This window comes from Loxodonta africana, chromosome 5 (genome assembly GCF_030014295.1).
Source record: "Loxodonta africana isolate mLoxAfr1 chromosome 5, mLoxAfr1.hap2, whole genome shotgun sequence".
Lineage (NCBI taxonomy): Eukaryota > Metazoa > Chordata > Mammalia > Proboscidea > Elephantidae > Loxodonta > Loxodonta africana.
The window spans coordinates 3,506,684-3,527,562 of NC_087346.1; positions in this window are offsets into that span (position 1 = coordinate 3,506,684).

The following is a 20,879-nucleotide window of genomic DNA, read 5'->3' on the forward strand; positions in this document are numbered from 1 at the left end:
CACCAGGTCTTTCTTCTGTGGTGCTCCTGGGTGGGTTCAAACCATCAACCTTTGGGTTAGTTGTTGAGAACAAGCCTTTTGCATCATCTGTGAGTCAGAATCTACTCAACAGCAACGAGTTTGGTTTGGATTGGATGTTACAAGGAGACAAACGTCATTAAAAAATGTAGAATGGGAGAAAGGAATTGTGAGGATCTGAAAAGGAAAGGTTGCAACTTTAAGTAGGCAATGAATTAGAACCTTTTAGTTGAGGTCTCTATGCTCTAATTTCATAGTTTGATATTATTTTTAAAAGAGAAAAGCATAGCAGTAATAGACACATATTATTTTCACCTAAAAATACAACTGAGTTTATTTTTATCAGAAATTTTGTACGTATAATATTACTTAGTATACCTTTAGGTTGGACGAGACTGAATTGCTATAAACTGAAAGATAATGATAGAGTGCTAAGCACCTAACTGGGAAAAATATAATAAGGAAAAATATTATTATATGCCTTACTCAATCATCAAGGATAAAAATATCATTCCTACACCTTTTGAGGAGTTTAATAAATTGTTATTGCAAAGACTAGCTATGGTAAACCAACAATAATAATGATCTGTAAAATGAGATTCTACTTGAAAAAAGACAACAGAATAATACATCCAAATTATATAGATTTAGAAAATAGAAATGAAAAAAATAGGAGCTCTATTTTCTCAGACATAAAACAGGGCTTTTCAGGTAATAGGTTAAAAAAAAAATCTTACATCCAGAAGCTTCCTAGATATATCTTCATTAATTCCAACTTAACTAGACACAATTTATATTGCTGTTGTGTGCTGTGGAGTCAATTGTGACTCATAGCGACCCTACAGGGCAGAGTAGAACTACTCCATAGGGTTTCCAAGGAGTAGCTGGTGGATTTGAACTGCAGACCTTTTGGTTAGCAGCTTGAGCTGTTACCTACTTCGCCACCAGGGCTCCACAATTGCAATTTATATTAGGCCTACAATTAAACCGAGTAGAAGAGATAATTTGAAAAAGCAGTAGAGTAGAAGAAATGATGCGAGCTTTGTGCAGCTGTTTTGGAAAACAGTCTGGGAGTTCCTCAAAAGAATAACCATAGAACTACCATAAAACCAAAAACCAAACCAAACCCATTGCTGTCGAGTCCATTCCAAGTCATAGCAACCCTATAGGACAGAGTAGAAATGCTCCATAGAGTTTCCAAAGAGCAGTTGGTGGATTCAAATTGCCAGCCTTTTGGTTAGCCGTCATAGCTCTTAAGACCCACCAGATGACCCAACAATTCTACTCCAGGTACATATCCAGGAGAAATGAAAACATATGTCCAAGAAAAAACTTGTACATAAATATTCATAGGAGCAGTTTTCATAATAGCCAAAAGTAGAAACAATCCCATTGTCCATCAAATACGAACTGATTAATAAAATGTGGTATATCCTTACAATGAAAAATTATTTAGCAATAAAGGAAAACCAAAGTAAAGACTGATGCTACAGCAACATGGAAGAACTTTGGCGTCTTAGGCTGGGTTCTCTAGAGAAGCAAAATTGATACAGCGTATGTAAATACATATAGAGAGAGAGATTTAGATCAAGAAAATGGCTCATGTGATTGTAGAGGCTGGAACGTCCCAAGTCAGCGGGTCAGGAGAGAGGCTTCTCCTGATGCAAGGAGCTTCAAGGCCTGGCAAACCCAAGACTGGCTGGTTGGAGAGCAGGGCTCTTGTTCACAGGCTGTGAAGATCGACAAATTCCAAGACTGGCAGGCAAGACTGCTGGTAAGCTGCTAGCTCAAGTCTCAAGAACTGGAGTTTAGATGAACAGGAGCCAGCTGCAGGATCTGGAACGAGCAAAAACTCCTGAGCCTTGCCAGAATGTCTGCTTATATTCAATGTGGGACACAGTTCCAAGAAAACTTCATTTCAACGGATTGGCTACTCACAGCAGATGATCACATATCAAATCTCAACAGCGAAGTGATCACAACATAATAGGACTGCCAAAACACTGAGAATCATGGCCCAGCCAAGGTGACACACAACCTTAACCATCACATTTGGAAAAATTATGCTAAGTGGAAGATTGTGTCACAGAAGACTACATTGTAATATTCTAATCATACACAAAATGTCCAGATTAGGTAAATCCATGGAGACAAAAAGTAGACTGGTGGCTAGTAGGGCCTGGTGGAAGGATGGGAGGGGGAATGTTTGCTAATAGGTATGGGGTTTCTATATGGGTTGGTAAAAAAAGTCTCTGAAATCAGATGATAGTTTCAAGGTCATACAGTTCTGTGAATATACTATTACTAAATTGTACATTTTAAATGGTTAAATTTTATGGTATCCTAATTATATCTCAATAAAAGAATTATTAGAAATAAAAAGAATGTGCAGTAAGTCATTTTCAGTTGAATTAAACTGACAATTTGTTGCCAGCACATACACATTAAAACAAATATTAAAGGAAGATCTAAAGACAGAAAGAAATAATCCTAGGTAGACTCATGAAGAAAGGAGGAATAATAAACAATAAAAATGTCTCATGACTGCGACATGCTTTCCAGATTCTTCAGCACACTTGTTTTTACATAGGAAATTTTATGAAGTCTCAAACACACAAAAGCCCATATCTAACATAAAACCTCTCTGTTTAGAGAGCATTACATGCTTGTCAGACTGTTAAACGATTTTACAGAGGAAACTGGGTAAGACTTCATGTCCACAACATGCACCCTTAAACACATTGTATATTTTTACAGCGATAACTTTGTAAAGCTTCCTATTCTCAAAATGCCTATCAAAACTTTCCTACACAAAGATTGGGACATGGATACCAGATGGGTGTCCAGTTAGGCCAGCACCATTTCTTAAAGAGATGGTCTTTTCTTCATTTAAGGGACTTTGGGCCTTTGTCAAATATCAGCTGCTCATATGTGGGTGGATTTATGTCTGGATTCTCAATTCTGTTCCATTGGTCTATGTATCTGTTGTTGTAGCAGTACCAGGCTGTTTTGACTACCTTGGCGGTGTAATAGGTTCTGAAATCAGGTAGTGTGAGGCCTCCCACTTTGTTCTTCTTTTTCAGTAATGCTTTACTATCCGGGCCCTCTTTCCCTTCCATATGAAGTTGGTGATTTGTTTCTCTCCTTCATTAAAAATGTCACTGGTATCTGAATCGGGATTGCATTCTCTCTATAGGTTGCTTTGGGCAGAATAGACATTTTTACAATGTTGAGTCTTCCTATCCATGAGCAAGGTATGTATTTCCACTTACGTAAGTCTCTTTTGTTTTCTTGAAGCCGTGTATTATTGTCTTTGTATAGGTCTTTTACATCTCTGGATAGATTCATTCCTAAGTATTTTATCTTCTCAGGGGCTATTGTAAACGGTATCGATTTGGTGATTTCCTCTTCGATGCTCTTTGTTCCCGTAGAGGAATCCAACTGATTTATTTATGTTTATCTTGTATCCTGATATTTTGTTTTGCTAAACTCTTCTATTAATTTCAGTAGTTTTCTTAAGGATTCTTTAGGTTTTTCTGTATATAAGATCATGTCATCCGCAAATAGAGATACTTTTAGTTCTTCTTTGCCAATTTGGATGTGCTTTATTTCTTTATCTAGCCTAATAGCTCTGGCTAGGACCTCCAGCACAATGTTGAATAAGAGTGATGATAAAGGACATCCTTGTTTGGTTCCTGTTCTCAAGTGGAACGCTTTCACTCTTTCTCAATTTAGGATGATGTTGGCTGTTGGCTTTGTATAAATGCCCTTTATAATGTTTAGGAATTTTCCTTCTAATCCTAATTTGCTGAGAGTTTTTATCATGGATGGGTGTTGGACTTTATCAAACGCCTTTTCTGCATCAATTGATTAGATCATGTGGTTTCTTGTCTTTTGTTTTATTTATGTGATGAATTACATTGATTGTTTTTCTAATATTGAACCACCCTTGTATACCTTGTATGAATCCCACTTGATCGTGGTGAATTATTTTTTTGATATGTTGTTGAATTCTATTGGCTAAAATTTTGTTGAGGATTTTTGCATCTAAGTTCATGAGAGATATCGGTCTGTAATTTTCTTTTTTTGTGGACTCTTTACCTGGTTTGGTATCAGGGTTATGCTGGTTTCAGAGAATGAGCTTGGGAGTATCCCATCCTTTTCCATGCTCTGAGATACCTTTAGTAGTAGTGGTGTTAACTCTTCTCTGAAAGTTTGGTAGAATTCTCCAGTGAAGCCAACAGGGCCAGGGCTTTTCTTTGTTGGGAGTTTTTTGATTACTTTTTCAATCTCTTCTTTTGTTATAGGTTTATTCAGTTGTTTTCTCTCTCTGTGTTAGTTTAGGTAGGTAGTGTGTTTCTAGAAATTTGTCCATTTCCTCTAGGTTTTCAAATTTGTTAGAGTACAACTTTTCATAGTACTCTGATTCTTTTAATTTCAGTGGGATCTGATGTGGTATCACTCATCTTATTTCTTTTTCAGGTCATTTTATTCCTCTCCTGTTTGTTTTTGTAATTCTGGCCAGTGGTTTATCAATTTTGTTGATCTTTTCAAAAACCAGCTTTTGTTTTTTTTTAACTCTTTCAATTGTTTTTCTGTTTTCTATTTCATTTAATTCTGCTCTAATTTTTATTATTTCCTTTCTTCTGGTCCCTGAGGGTTTCTTTTGTTGCTCTCTATTTAAGTTGTAGAGATAATTCTCTGATTTTGGCCCTTTCTTCTTTTTGTATGTGTGCATTGATTGCTATAAATTGACCTCTGAGCACTGCTTTTGCTGCTTCCCAAAGGTTCTGATAGGGAGTGTTTTCATTCTTTTTGGATTCTATGAATTTGTTCATTCCATCCTTATTTTGTACTATAATCCAACCTTATTGACAAAGTGTTCAGGTTCCATACGTTTGATTTCTTTTCTCTGATTTTTCTGTTATTGATTTCTACTTTTATGACTTTATGATCAGAGAATATATTTTGTAATATTTTGATGTTTTGGATTCTGTTAAGGCTTGTTATATGGGCTAATATGTGGTCTATTCTAGAGAATGTTCCTTGTGCATTGGAAAAGAACGTATACTTGGATAGTGTTAGGTGGAGTGGTATGTATATGTCTGTGAGGTCAAGTTGGTTAATTGTGGCATTTAGCTCTTCCGTGTCTTTGCTGAGCTTCTTTTGGGTTGTTCTGTTCTACACTGAAAGTGGTGTGTTGAAATCTTCTACTATTATTTTGGAGCTATCTACCTCACTTTTCAATGCTGTTAGAGCTTGTTTTATGTATCTTGAAGCCCTATGGTTGGGTGTGTAAATATTTAATATGGTAATATCCTCCTGGTATGTTGTCTCTTTAATCATTATATAGTGTCCTTCCTTATCCTTTGTGGTAGATTTACATTTGAGGTCTGTTTTGTCAGAAATTAGCACAGCCACTTCTGCTCTTTTTTGATTGTTGTTTCCTTGATATATTTTTTTCCATCCTTTGAGTTATAGTTTGTTTGTGTCTTTAAGGCTAAGGCGTGTCTCTTGTAGGCAGCATATAGACGGATTGTGTTTTTTATCCATTCTGTCACTCTCTGTCTCTTTATTGGTGCATTCAGTCCATTTACATTCAGTGTGATTATAGATAGGTATGAGTTTAGTGCTGTCATTTTGATGTCTTTTTTGTGTGTTGTTGACAGTTTCATTTTTCCACTTATATTTTTGTGCTGAGCAGTTTTTCTTTGTAAATTGTGTGTTCCTCTTTTTCAGTATAGTTGATTTTGTTTTTGCTGAGTCTTTGTTTTTCTCATTTTTTTTTTTTTTTTATTTTGGTATGTAGGATTGTTAGTCTTCTTTGTGGTTACCTTAATAATATTTATCCCTATTTTTCTAAGTTTAAACCTAACTTATAACTTTCTATATTGCCTTGACTTCCTCTCCATATGGAACATCTATGCATACTTTATTTAGTCCCTCTTTATTGATTTAATGTTGTCATCTTTTACATAATGACATCACTGATTCCCTGTTTTGAGGTTTTTTTTTTTTTATCTTGATTTATTTTTGTGATTTCCCTATCTGGGTTGATATCTGGTTGCTCTGTCCTGTGTTCTAGTGTTGGGTTGATATCTGATATTATTGATTTTCTAACCAGAGGATTCCTTTCAGTATTTCTTGTAGTTTTGGTTTGGTTTTTGCGGATTCCATAAGCTTCTTTTTATCTGGAAGTGTCTTAATTTCGCTTTCATATTTGAGAGACAGTTTTGCTGTATATATGGTTCTTGGCTGGCAATTTTTCTCCTTCAATGCTTTATAAATGTCATTCCATTGCCTTCTTGCCCGCATGGTTTCTACCTAGTGGTCTGAGCTTATTTTTCTTGATTCTCCTTTGTAGGTGACTTGTAACTTATCCCTGGATGCTCTTAAAATTTTCTCTTTATCTTTGGTTTTGGCAAGTTTGATTATAATATGTCTTCCTGACTTTCTTTTGGGATCTACCTTGTATGGGGTTTGATGAGCATCTTGAATATATATGCTTTCATCTTTCACGATGTCAGGGAATTTTCTGCCAACAAATTTTCAACAATTCTTTCTGTATTTTCTGTTACCCCTCCCTGTTCTGGTATTCCAATCACTTGCAAGTTATTCTTCTTGTCACCAGGTATATGAGCCTAGGAGTCCATTCACTATTCTTGTATAGATTCAGCTCAGGTGTTCTGATACTCACCTAGTGTGTGGTGTAGGTTCTCACCTACTATTTAGTGGAGCAGTGGTGATTGGTGAATGCACAGGTTTCTGGTAGCAGCAGGGGTCACACTCTGATGATGCCAGGGAGCTGACAACCTTCCCTGAGTGTCTGTGAGGAAGGCATGTCCCTGTTCTCTAGAGTGCTTTGGTGGATGGGCTCTGCAGCTGTACCATAGGCACCCAATGCTTTTAGTTGTAAGGACTGGTAGGCAGCACTTATCCTTGGAGCCCTTTTGTGGGTGGCTAGGTGGTGTGGTTGGAGCCTCCAGCACTAAGGCCCCTGGCTGTGGGTAGGTGAAGGCCTTATTTAATAGGCAGAGTGGTATCAAACGTCCAAAATCTGCCTCTCCACCACACAGCTGGAACAGTTACAACAGGCCTCAAACAGATTCACCCTTGCAATATAATAGCCAGATCCTACCTGGATCCATGCAGGGGTGAAAGACAAAGTCTGTTCATCGCTTGTGGCTGGACTGGAGCCGCTTCTGCTCTGAGTTTCCAGTTCAGGGGAGTTAGCAGAGTATTTTTTTCCCCATTTGTTAATTTGTTCATTCTCCAAGGCCAGGAGAATGGCTCAGGAAAAGCAGCAGGACCTATCTCAGGTCCAGGGAAATCAACTGTTAATGAAGCTGGCTGGGGCAGAGGGAGGAAGGATCAGGTAGATAGGAGAGAGTTCTTTCAAAAGGAGAAGGTATTAGATCTGAGGGGTAAAATAGACAAAATCATGTATCTTGTGCCAAAAATGCTATTTTATCTCAGATTCCAGAGGCATGTGTGGCCTGCGCACACCTGGCTACACCCCCGCAGAGATTGCCCCAGGGGGTTAGGGCTGTGTCCCGTGCTTGCCTTCTTTTGCTGAAGCTGCCCCGTCCTAAATGCCACAGCCAACCCCACTGCCGCCAGACCAGGGAGTCAGCGGTGCTGGCACTTTGGTTGCCTTCTTTCGCTGACACTGCCGCTTCCTTAATGCCACGGCCCGCCCCACTGCAGACCCTCCACAGGGTTAGGGACGTGCCACTTTTCTTGCCTTCTTCTGCTAAAGCAGCCACATCTCCAAAAACTACCAGCAGCCCTGCTGCAGTTGTGCCCAGGAATCAGGCTGAGGCACTGTCTCCGGCTCGGCAACTCCTCACTGCTTCTGCACTGTCTCTCCTCCCCCATCATTCGGTCTGATTTCTTAACTTTGCCTTTGATGCTCAGGGTTCCTAGCTTGCCATAAATATAATCAATACACTTGTTTTTTCCAGTCTTTGTTGTAAGAGGGCTCACCAGAAGCTTCTAACTACTCTCCCATCTTGGCCCTGCCCCCTCATTATTTCCATTCTGTTTGTTCTGTTTCCGTTGATCTAGCTTCCCTTCCCTTTCTTGCCTTCTCACCTTTGCTTTTGGGTAAATGTTGACTGTTTGATCTCATATAGTTATTGTTGAAGGAATCATATTACTCATGGATGGTATTATCTTATAAGCCAATGTGTTATTTGGTTGAAAAGTGACCTCTAGGAGTGGCTTCAATGTCAACTTTAAAAGGTATCTAAAGGCAATAGTCTCTGGGGTTCCTCTAGTCTCTATCAGTCTGGTAGATCTCACTCTTTTTAGAAATTTGAGTTTTGTTCTGCATTTTTCTCCCATTCTATCTGGGACCTTCTACTGGGGACCAGAAAATGATTAGTAGAGGTAGCCAGGCACTATTTAGTTCTTCTGGTCTCAGGCTAGAAGAGACTATGACTCATGTGGGCTATTTGTCCTGTGACTAGTTTCTTCTTTGAGTCTTTGGTTTTCTTCATTCTCATTTGCTCCGTAAGCATAGATACCAATAGTTGTATCTTAGATGGCTGCTCAAAAGTTTTTAAAACCCCAGAGACTACTCACCAAACTAGTGTATAAAACATTATTTTTGTGAACTTTGTTATGACATTAACTTTATGAAATATGTTAGACAATTGTCTAAGTTGTTCCTAAGTCTTTTAATCCAGTAAATCAATCCTGAGAGTTGTTTGGATATGTCTAGGAAATCTCCATAACTGTGCCCCCTATGTACTTTATTATATACAGGCATGTGCCACATAATGTCTGTTGAGCAACACTGACCCCTTGTGCATCTGTGATTCCACAAGGTTATAATAAAGTTCAGAAATCCTGAGTGGAGAATGGGATGTAATGGAAGCAATTGGATGTAGTGAACACAACAGTTTCCTGTATGGAATACATGTATCTCATGTCTCTTTCATACAAAGCAGTAATGCTGCCAGGCATACAATGGTACAGTACATATATAACCTGTAATACATATGTCTTGATAAAAATATACATATGTCTTGATAGTCATAATAAATGCCTATGTTACTGGCTTATGTTTGTACTGTTCTGTACTTTCTATTGTTAGTTTAATGTGAACTTTCCCTACTTATGAATAAAAAGTTTACTGTATAACAGTGTCTGCTTCAAGTTGTAGGCAGCAGTGTGCCCAATCTTGTATATCATGTGACTCTGGGGTATTGTAGCATTATCCCTCTTTTTTTTTTCTTCTGAAAATATTATCGTGAAGTTCATCTTGGCTCCCAAAAGTAGTCAAACCATTGCTAGTGATAGGAAAAGCAAGAGGTGAAGGAGAAGAATTGGTCTGCAAGGAAAACAAAAGGTTATTAAACAACATGAAGGTGGAAAATCAGTGAATGCTATTGCTCACAATTTAGACATGTTTGTATAATGTCCAAATCACATAACTTCCTGTTTCTCAGAATGTATTATGGAAGTTAAGCAACACATGGCTGTATATTGACGTATATGCAGCACACAAAACGTGTATATACAGGTGCCTACAAATAAACCTGTGTATGCATGTGCATGGTCTCACATATGACTTCCCACACATGTATATGCATACACGTCTACCTATGTAACCACACACATATTTTTTATTGTTATTACTATTGCTGCAAATTATGTTATAGAATTTACAGAAGTTGTCCGTTTTTCTTTGTGTTTCTTGATGTCTTCATTTACCTTGGTCAAGTTCTGCAGACTTCACCCTTGCCTTTTTCATAACCAAAAATATCAAGTGTCTACTGTCTACAAAATGATTTTTCCTCCCTCTCCTCCCATCCATGGAAACCAACAAAGAATGTTTCTTTCTGTGTGTATACCTATCCTTGACTTTTTATAAAAGTGAGACCATACAATATTAGTCCTTTTGTGATTGACTTATTTCACTCAGCATAACATCTTCCAGATTCATCCACGCTATGTTTTGCAGACTCCTCACTATTCTTTATAGCTGTGTCATGTTCATTGTATTCATGTACTACAATTTGTTTATTCATTCATCCATTGATGGGCATTTAGGTTGTTCCCATCTTTTTGCTATTGTGAATAATGCTGCAATGAACATAAGTGTGCACATGTCTATTTGTGTTTCTGCTCTTATATTTCTTGCAGTAGGGTTGCTGGATCATAAGGCATTTCTAGCTTTTTGAGGAAGCACCATACTGTTTTTGATAGTGGTTGTATCATTCTACAAGCCCGCCAGAAGTATATAAGAGCTCCAATCTCCCCACAACCGAACCAGCATTTGTTGTTTTCTGTATTTTTGATTACTGCCATTTTTACAGGTGTGAGAAGATATCTCATTGTAAGTTCGATTTGCATCTAACAGCTAATGATCATGAGCATCTTTTAGTGTACTTGTTGACCATCTGAGTGTCCTCTTTGTTGAAGTGTCTGCTCATGTCCTTTGTCTTATTTTGATTGGATTGTCTTTTTTGTGGTTGAGTTGTTGATGTTTTCTATATATTTTAGAGATTAGACCCTTGTCAGATACATTGTTGCCAAAGATTTTTTTCCCAGGCTGTAGGTTCTCCTTTAAACCATTTGATAAAGTTTTTGATGAGCCTAAGTATTTAATTTGTAGGAGGTCCCAGTTACCTAAGCTATCACCATTGTTCATGCATTTTTAGTTGTGTTTGATAGGCTGTTTATGTCAAAAATTATGTTTCCTGGTTTTGTTCCTACAGTATCTTCCAGAAACTTTACAGTTTTAGCTTTAACATTCAAGTCTTTAATTCATTTCCAGTTAGTTTTTGTGCATGGTGTGAGCTATGGATCCTGTTTCATTTTTCCTGCAAATAGATAACCAGTTTGGCCAGCACCATTTGTTAAAGCGACTGTTTCTTCTCCATTGAATGGACTTCAACCCTTTGTCAAAGATCAGTTACCTGTCGATGAGTGGATTTACTTCTGGGTCCTCAATTCTACTCTGTTGGTTTACCCAGTGCCATCGGTCTATATGTTTATTATTGCACCAGCACCAGGCTGTTTTGATTACTGTGGCTCTATTGTTTTTACAGTAAGTTTTCAGATTGGGAAGTGTGAGGCCTCCCTACTTTGTTCTTCTTCAATACTGCTTTAGCTATTTGGGGCTTCCTCCTTTTCCATATAAAGTTGGAAATTAGTTTTTCCATTTCCTTAAAGAAAGTTGTTAGGATTTGGATAAGGATTATGTTATATTTGTAGATCACTTTGGTTAGTATTGACACTTTCACAATGTTAAGTCTTCCAGTCCATGTGCATGGAATGTTTTTCCATTTTCTTTTTTTGGATTTGGTTTCTTGCAGTAGTTTTATAGTTTTCCTAGTATAAGTCTTTTACATCCCTGGTTAGGTTTATTCCTGTATATTTTATCCTTTTGGGGGCTGTTGTAAATGGTATTTTCTTGATTTCCTTTTTAGAGTTCTTTTTGTTAGTGTAGAGGAACCCAACTGATTTTTGGGTGTTGATCTTGTACCCTGACTCTTTACCAAATCCTCTATTAGTTCCAGTGGATTTCATGTGGAGACGCTGGGATTTTCTATGTATAGGATGATGTCATCTGTGAATAAGTATAGTTTTACTTCTTCTTTTCCAATTAGGGTACACTTTATTTATCTTTCTTACCTTATTGTTGTAGCTATGACTTACAGTACAATATCGAATACGAGTCATGATAAAGGGCATCCTTGTCTCATTCTCATTCTCAAGGGGAGTGCTCTCAGTCTTTCACCATTGAGAATAATGTTGCCTGTTGGCTTTGCATACAGTCCATAATTATGTTGAAGTATTTCCCTTTTTTTCCTATTTTGCTGAGAGTTTTTATCAGGAAAGAGTGTTGGATTTTATCAAATACCTTTCATCATGTGATTCTTTTCCTTTGTTTTATTTTTGTGGTGAATTAAGTTGGTTGGCTTTCTAATGTCGAGCCATCCTTGCATCCGTAGTATGAATTCTACTTGACTTGATCATGATGCACTTTTTTTTTTTTTGATGTCCTTTGAATTCTATTGGCTTGAATTTTATTCAGATTTTTTATTCAATGTTCTTGAGGGATATTGGCCTGTAATTGTCTTTTATAAAACAATATTTTATTCAGTTTTTGGTGAAAGTTTATGCAGCAAGTTAGGTTCCCATTTGACAATTTCCACGGAAGTAGTTAAGTGACATTAGAACGCTTATCACAATGCGACCACATTCTCTTGTGTTCTGCTTGTTCCATTTCCAGTACTCCAATTTCCCTGCCCCCTTGTCTTCTCATTTTTGCTTTTGAGTAATTGTTGACTTTTGGTCTCATGCACATGGTTTTTAAGTAGAGAACCAATCTTACAGGTAATATGTCTCATTTTTTGTGCCACTGTGCTATTTCAATAAAAGGCGATCTCTTGATTCTAGGTTACAGAGTTTCTCAGGACTTTGTCTCAAGGAGTCCTCTGTCCTCTAATGTTCTAGCTTGTCCGCTCTTTTTTTTTTCCTTAGGAATTTGAGTTTTGCTCTGCATTTTTCTCCCATTTTATCAAGGACCAGTCAGTGATGGCAAATCATTTAGTTCTAGTCTCAGGGCAGTTGAGGTCATGACGCATGCAGACTTGTTTCTTCTCTAAGCTTTTGATTACCTTCTTACTTTTTTTTTCTCCTGGTGAGTAGAGACCAGAAATTGTATCTTAGATAACTGCTCAAAAGCTTTTAGGACCCCAGATGCTAGCCACTTCACTAAAATGTGGATTAGGATTTTTGTGAAGTAGGTTATGCCAATTGACTGAGTTGTCCCATGAAACCATGATCCTAAGCTTTCAACCCCAGAAAACCAATCTTGAAAGGTGTTTGGATATGCCTGAGGAATAAATGTATTTGTGTCTTCAATGAGTATATGTGCCTGCACCCACACATTCATATTTACATGTACTTTTTTTTTATTTGTAGATACTTCTATTTACATCCATGAATATACCTGTACCTATTTTTTTTTTATTCATATACCAATATACCTATACCCATCTATTTGTACTCAAACACTCGTTTTCACTTTGGTTGTGCTGTGCTCACTACCTCCATATTCAGTGTCACTTTGCCCATCACCAAAAATAAGTCTCTGTGATCTAAAATATAATTCACTTCTTCCGCCCTTCTCTCCTAGGCAACCACCAATGAACATTGGTCTGTCTATACATCTGTGCTTATCTTCTTATAAAAGAGGGATCCTAGTTTATTAGTCCTTATATGCTTGACTTATTTCACTTAGTAATATGCACTCCAGGTCATCCATGTTATAATATGTTTCACGGACTCATCATTGTTCTTTATGGTTGCATAGTATTCCATTGTAAGTATCTACTACAATTTGCTTATCCATTTATCTGTTATTGGGAATTTTGGCTGCTTCCATTTATTTGCTAGTGTGAATACAGAAGCAACGAACATAGGTGTGCATATGTCTGTTTGTGTCATTATTTTTAGGTCTCTAGGGTATATACTGGAAACCCTGGAGGTGTAGTGGTTAAAAGCTATAGCTGTTAACCAAAAGGTCAGCAGTTCAAATCCACCAGGTGCTCCTTGAAAACCCTATGGGGCAGTTTTGCTCTGTCCTATAGGGTCGCTGTAAGTCAGAATCGACTCAATGGCAATGGGGTTTTTCAGAATATATACCAGAGTCCTGGTGGCACAATATTTAAGAGCTTGGTTGCTAACCGAAAGGTAGGCAATTCAAATCCACCAGCCACTCCACAGAAACCCTATGGGATGATTCTACTCTGTCCTATAGGTTTGCTGTGAGTCAGAATTGACTCAACAACCACAGGTTTTGGGTTTTAGGGTATATACCAAGGAGCGGGATTGTTGTATCACAGAGTAGTTCTATTTCTAGTTTTTTGAGAAGGTGCCATACCATTTTACAATCCCACCAGCAATGGATAAGAATTCCAGTCCTTCTACATCCTCGCTAACATTTGTTGTTATTTATTTTTTTTAATCAGTGCCATTTTAGCCTTGATAAGATGGTATCTCATTGTAGTTTTGATTTGCATGGCTAATGATTGTGAACATCTTTTATACATTTGTTGGAGGATTGGATGTGCTCTTTGGTGAAGGTACTTTTAGTAGAGGAACTCAACTGATTTTTTTGTGTTGGTCTCATTCTCCACGATGCTGCTAATTCTTCTACTAATTCCAGCAGCTTCTTGTAGAATCCTCAGAGTCTTTTTTTTTTTTTTTTGTATAGGAGTATATATACTGTTAAAGTGTTTAAACAGTTTAAAGTGTTCCTAAGCATAGACATCACCTTGAACATTAGGGTGCACCTGACCCAAACCATGGTGTTTTCAATCACCTCATATGCATGTGAAAACTAGACAGTAAATAAGGAAGACTGAAGAAGAATTGATGTCTTTGAATTATGGTGTTGGAGAAGAATATTGAATGTACCATGGACTTCCAGAAGAACAATCATCTCTCTTGAAAGATGTACTGTCAGAATGCTCCTTAGAGGGGAGGATAGTGAGACTGCTTGCTACGTGTTTTGGACATATTATCAGGAGGGGCCAGTCCTAGAGAAGAACATCATGTTTAGTAAAGTGGAGAGTCAGTGAAAAGGAGAAAGATCCGCAACGAGATGGATTGACACGGTGGCTGCAACAATGGGCTCAAGCATAGCAATGATTGCTAGCACGGTGCAGGACCAGGCAATGTATCATTCTATTGTGCTTGGGGTCATTATGAGTTGGAACTGACCGGACAGCACCTAAGAACAACAATGTTATTTAGTTTCCTTGTATTTTTTTATTGTTGTCAATTTCTAGCTTCATACCATTATGGTTTAAAGAAGAGGCTTTGTATGATTTCAATCTTTTTAAATTTCTTAAGCTTTGTTTTGTGTCCTAGCATATGTCCTAGAAAATGATGCATGTGCACTGGAGAAGAATGTGTGCTGTTCTGATGCTGAGTGGAGTGTTCTAAATATGTCTGTTAGGTCCAGTTGGCTATGGTTTTAAATTTTCAGTGATCTTCTTTTTAGATGTTCTATAATTGAAAGTGGTATGTTGAAGTCTCCTACTATTATTGTGGAGTTGTCTCTTTCTACTTTTATATTAGTCAGTATTTGTTTCATGTATTTTGGAGTATTGCAGGTAGGTGATATATTTTTATAATTGTTATATCTTCCTGCTGTATTGACCCTTTTTTTATTATGTAATGTCCTTCTTCATCTTTTGTAATAGATTTGGATTTAAAATCTATTTTATCTTATATCATGGCCACCCTGGCTTTTTACTGGTTGCATGGGATGTTTTTCTTCATTCTTTTATTTTCAGTCTTTTGTGCTCTTATATTTATGGTGTGTTTACTGGGGACAGTAAAAGATAGATCATGCTTTTTTTTTTATCCATTCCACCACTCTCTGCAATTTGCATGGAGCATTTAGACCACTTACATTTAAGATTATTACTGAAACAGTGTCTATGTCATTCATTTTGATATTTGTTTTTTGAGTATTTCGTGTCTTTGGTTTTTTAATTACTATTATCACTTTTTTTGGTCGCTTTCTTGTGATGAACGTTTTTTCGTTTCTTCATTCTTTTCTTCTGAATGTTTTTTGTCAATGATTTGTTAGCGGTCACCACATATATTACCTAATACAACTTACAAATGCAGCAACATTTAACATATGATCAACAGTTAACATACAATGTTAACATAATAAATCTGTTCCTGATATGCTCTTCCCTCCTCCTTCATTTCTGTTGATGTGTCTCCTTTGACATCAATAAACAAACTAAAAGGAAATAAGTTCATTTTTTATTTATTTCTTACAAACTTGATGTTGTGTTGTTTGTGGGATTTAGTTATTGAGTTTATTTCCAGAAAATTTCATATACTTGGTCCTTATGATTGCCCACATTGTTGCATTTTTTGAGATCTCTCCCTCTCTTTCTTATTTTTTATTTATTACCCCTCATCCCTCCGTGAATAGCTACGAGTATTTATTTAATGCCCTTGCCTTTCCATTTGGAGTACTTCCTTGAGTAATACTTGCAAAGCTGGTCTGGTTGTGGCAATTCCCAGAGCTCTGTTTGTTTGGGAATGTCTTGATTTCCCCCTCATTTTTAAGTGACAACTTTGCAGTGTAAAGAATTCTTGGTTGGCAGTTGTTTCCATTCAGTACTTTTTATATGTCACTCCATTGTCTTCTGGTCTCTGGAGTTTCTGGGGAGAATTCCACACTGATTATTATGAAAGACTCTTTGTATGTTCTATTGCATTCTTCTCTTCCTGCTTTCAAAATTCTGTCCTTGTTTTTGGTTTTCAAGAATTTCATGAGGATATGGTGAAGAGCTGATCTTTTTGTGTCTCTTCTAATTGGCATTCATGTAGATTCCTGTATTTGTATGCTGAGTTCTCTGTTCAGGTCTGGGAAATTCTCTCTGATTATCTCATGGAAAATTGTTTCTATGCCTATATCATTGTCATGGTTCTCTAGGATTCCAATGATTTAAATATTAGATTTCTTAATTGAATCCCATATTTTCATTTGGGCTTGTTCACTTTTCTTTGTTCTTTTCTCTTGAGACATGATAAATCCAGTTATCTTGTCTTCTTGTTCATTTATTTCAATTTCTGTCTGTTTGACTCTGTTGCTGAGTGTTTCTCTTCCTTTTTCTAATTCAGTTGCTTTATTTTTTGGTTCCAATAGTTCTCTTTTTTTTCCTTTGATGTTTTCAATTTCTTTTTTGTGTCTCTCATTTTGTTACTCTATTTGTTTCCTAAATTTGCTAGTTTGTTTTCTGTGTGTTTTTTGCTTTCTTTAAACATATTTAGCACCATAATCTGAAAATTTTTAATTCATTTCATTGGTCTGGACTCCATAGGAGAAATTGTCTCATCTTCATGTTTTGTTTTTTTTTTTAATTGTCCTTTAAGTGAAAGTTTACAAATCCAGTCAGTCTCTCGCACAAAAGCTTATATACACCTTGCTACATACTCCCAATTGCTCTCCCCTTGATGAGACAACCTGCCCCCTCCCTCCACTCTCTCTTTTCATGTCCATTTCACCAACTTCTAACCCCCTCTACCCTCCAGGGAAGAGATGCCAACATAGTCTCAAGCGTCCACCTGATCCAAGAAGCTCACTCTTCACCAGCATCCCTCTCCAACCCACTGTCCAGTCCAATCCCTGTCTGAAGAGTTGGCTTTGGGAATGCTTCCTGTCCTGGGCCAACAGAAGGTCTGGGGGCCATGACCACCAGGATCCATCTAGTCTCAGTGAGGCCACTAAGTCTGGTATTTTTATGAGAATTTGAGGTCTGCGTCCCACTGCTGTACTGCTCCCTCAGGGGTTCTCTGTTGTGTTCCCTGTCAGGGCAGTCATTGGTTGTAGCCAGGCACCATCTAGCTCTTCTGGTCTCAGGATGATGTAGTCTCTGGTTTATGTGGCCCTTTCTATCTCTTGGGCTCGTAATTACCTTGTGTCCTTGGTGTTCTTTATTCTCCTTTGATCCAGGTGGGTTGAGGCCAGTTGGTGCATCTTATATGGCCACTTGCTAGCTTTTAAGACCCCAGACACCTCTCTCCAAGGTGGGGTGCAGAATGTTTTCTTAATAGATTTTATTATGCCAGTTGACTTAGATGTCCCCTGAAGCCATGGTCTCCAAACCCCCGCCCCTGCTACACTGGCCTTCGAAGTGTTCAATTTATTCTGGAAACTTCTTTGTTTTTAGTTTTGTCCAGTTGTGCTGACCTCCCCTGTATTGTGTGTTGTCTTTCTCATCACCTAAAGTAGTTCTTATCTACTATCTAATTAGTGAATACCCCTCTCCCACCATCCCTCCCTCCCTTGTCCTCATGTTTTGCTTTTGATCGGTCCTTCTTCTTTTGTGGATTTGCGTGCTTTAATTTTTTTTTTTTTTTGAGCTTGGGCCATTTTGCTACCCTTTTTTTTTTTTTAAATGTTTAAGTTTTGTACCCTAACTTCCTGGGAAAATTTTCTGATTGAGCACCCTGTAAACTGAAAGGGCAGGGCCCACACCCACTAGCCACTCTGTGTGAGAAAGACGCAGCAGCCTGCCTCTAAAAAACTTACAGCCCTGGAAATTCCATGGGGTGGCTCCACTCTGGCCCACAGGAGCTCTATGAATTAGAATTGACCCAGTGGCCATGGTATTTTCTCCTAAGAACTACTAGAGGGCACTTTTATCCTTGTTTTTTTTCCAGTGACAGTTCAGGAGTTCTGGATGCTTGATCTCTGGAATTCAACATGCATATGGGGTGTGGGGGTTTAGCTGGTTGCACTTGGTGACCAAAGTGGTGGGCTCTATTTTTCTATGGCAAAGGAAGGTGGCTCTCTATGTCTTTCCCTCATGGGCAACCCCGCACAGGCTTTTTCACATTGTCCTGATGTGGGCAAGGATCCAGTCATTTCCCTCTTTTTTGTCTGTCAACCTAAAGTATTGCCCTCACCCTGCTGCCCCTACAGTCCCTCCTGGTCCTAATGTTCCTCTGTATCAGGCCTCAGCAAGATTCATCAACACTCTCTTGCAATGCCACTTTCTCCTTTCACTTCCTTCCAATTGTGCAGCCAAAGAACTCCACAACCAATCTGCACCACCTTAAAAAATTGGCTACAACTTCCTCAAAATTATCTCCCTTTCTGTGTTCCCTGTTTGAGGTGTTGCCCAACTCTGTCCAAAATAACTGTGATGAGCAAGTGCTCCAGATGTTAGCAGGTAGGTTCTCTCAGCTTCTGTGCCATCCTCACTCCTCTTCTCCCCCACTTCTAGACTCACCCAATCCTGCAATACCTCGGCTGCTGTCTGAAGTTCTGAGTATCGGTCTGTGCTTGTTTTTATTCTTTATTTGATGGGTTAGTTTCTTGGTAAGTAAATGGGAGTGTCCACTCGTTTCACCATCTTGTTCCATCCTTGATTAGAGGATATGGTATTGGAAGAGGAGCTCATACAGTTAGGGCTAGGGTTAGGGCTAGGATTGGGGCAACGGTAAATAGGAATTTTGAGGAGGTTTGTGGGTAGATGGGCTCTTTGGTAAATAGCTTGATTGCATCTGCAACAGGTTGAAGAAGGCCGCAGGGTCCTACTACATTGGGGCCTTTACGAAGTTGTATATAGCCTAAGGCCTTTCGTTCAATTAGAGTAAGGAAGGCTACTGCTAGGAGAATAGGTAAGGTTACTGTCAGGATGTTGATCAAGAACATTGTTAAGAAGAGGAGTTGAACCTCCGTGAGTAAAAGCTTAAGTTTTATGCAGTGACCAATCTTTGCTATCTTAACAAATCCTGTTCTTGGACTGGGTAGTTTAGCTTATCTAGATTGAGATTTATTCATAAATTTAGCTGAAGGCGTCTTGGTAAGATTGGCCTCATTTTTTCTGTCCTTTCGTACTGGAAGAAATAAACTATAGATAGAAACCGACCTGGATTGCTCCGGTCTGAACTCAGATCACGTAGGACTTTAATCGTTGAACAAACGAACCCTTAATAGCGGCTGCACCATTAGGATGTCCTGATCCAACATCGAGGTCGTAAACCCTGCTGTCGATAGGGACTCTAGAGTAGGATTGCGCTGTTATCCCTAGGGTAACTTGTTCTGTTGATCAAGTATTGGGTCAATAAGCGATTAGTAAATTTTGACTTGTAGAGTCTGAATTATAATATCGTTCGGAGGTTTTTTTCTTCTCCGAGGTCACCCCAACCAAAATTGTTAATTTATTATGCTGTTTAGTTGTATCTTATAGATTTATAGGGTAGCAATTAAATTAGTTAATTTAAGCTCCATAGGGTCTTCTCGTCTTATATGTTTATTCTTGCCTCTTCACGAGAAGGTCAATTTCATTGATTAGAAGAAAGAGACAGTTAAACCCTCGTGTGGCCATTCATACAAGTCCCCAATTAAGGAACAAATGATTATGCTACCTTTGCACGGTCAGAGTACCGCGGCCGTTTAACACTTGGTCACTGGGCAGGCAGTGCCTCGAATACTAGTAATGCTCGAGGTGATGTTTTTGGTAAACAGGCGGGGTTTCTGTTTGCCGAGTTCCTTTTCCTTCTTTTAATCTTTCCCTTAAGCATACCTGTGTTGGATTAACAATTGGTATAATAAAAGTTTCATTTTTGTATTTAATTATTTGATTGTTAACTATCAGTGGGCATCCGATCTGATATAAGCTTATGCAGGGAGAAATACTTCTTATTACTTATACTAACATTATTTCTTCTATTTATATAGATTAGTCCAGTATTATATTTAGGAGGTCATTGATTAATTTTGGGATTTTTTAGTTTGATTAGTTGTTGAGCTTTAACGCTTTCTTAATTGATGGCTGCTTCCAAGCCAACTATGAAATTAATGACAAATTTACTCGCTAATCAAGGTTGTATCCTTGGTCAAAAGAGCTGTACCCCTTTTGAGTATCTCTAAAATTTACATTGGAATTGCTTTGTTTTTGTGGTAAATTTTAGGTAGAACTGACATTCTATTTCTGGACAACCAGCTATCATCAGGCTCGATTGGTATTTCACCTCTATCTGTAAGTTTTTTCACTATTTTGCCACATAGATGAATTGATCCTGGAGATTACTATCAGATAGCTCGTCTGATTTCGGGGTTTCTGGCTACAGTTCTCTATGTCAGGTTTTTTCTAGTTAATTCATTATGCAAAAGGTAAAGGGGTTAATCCTTGCTATTTTTTACTATTAAACTGTCTTTCATCATTCCCTTGTGGTACTATCTCTATTGCGCCTTAGTGAAATTTCTATCTCCTATACTTTTTGATAAGTGAATGTTTTAATTTAATGTAGTGTGAGAGTTGTGTGTAAGGTTGGTAGGGCTAGATTTAGTTCAA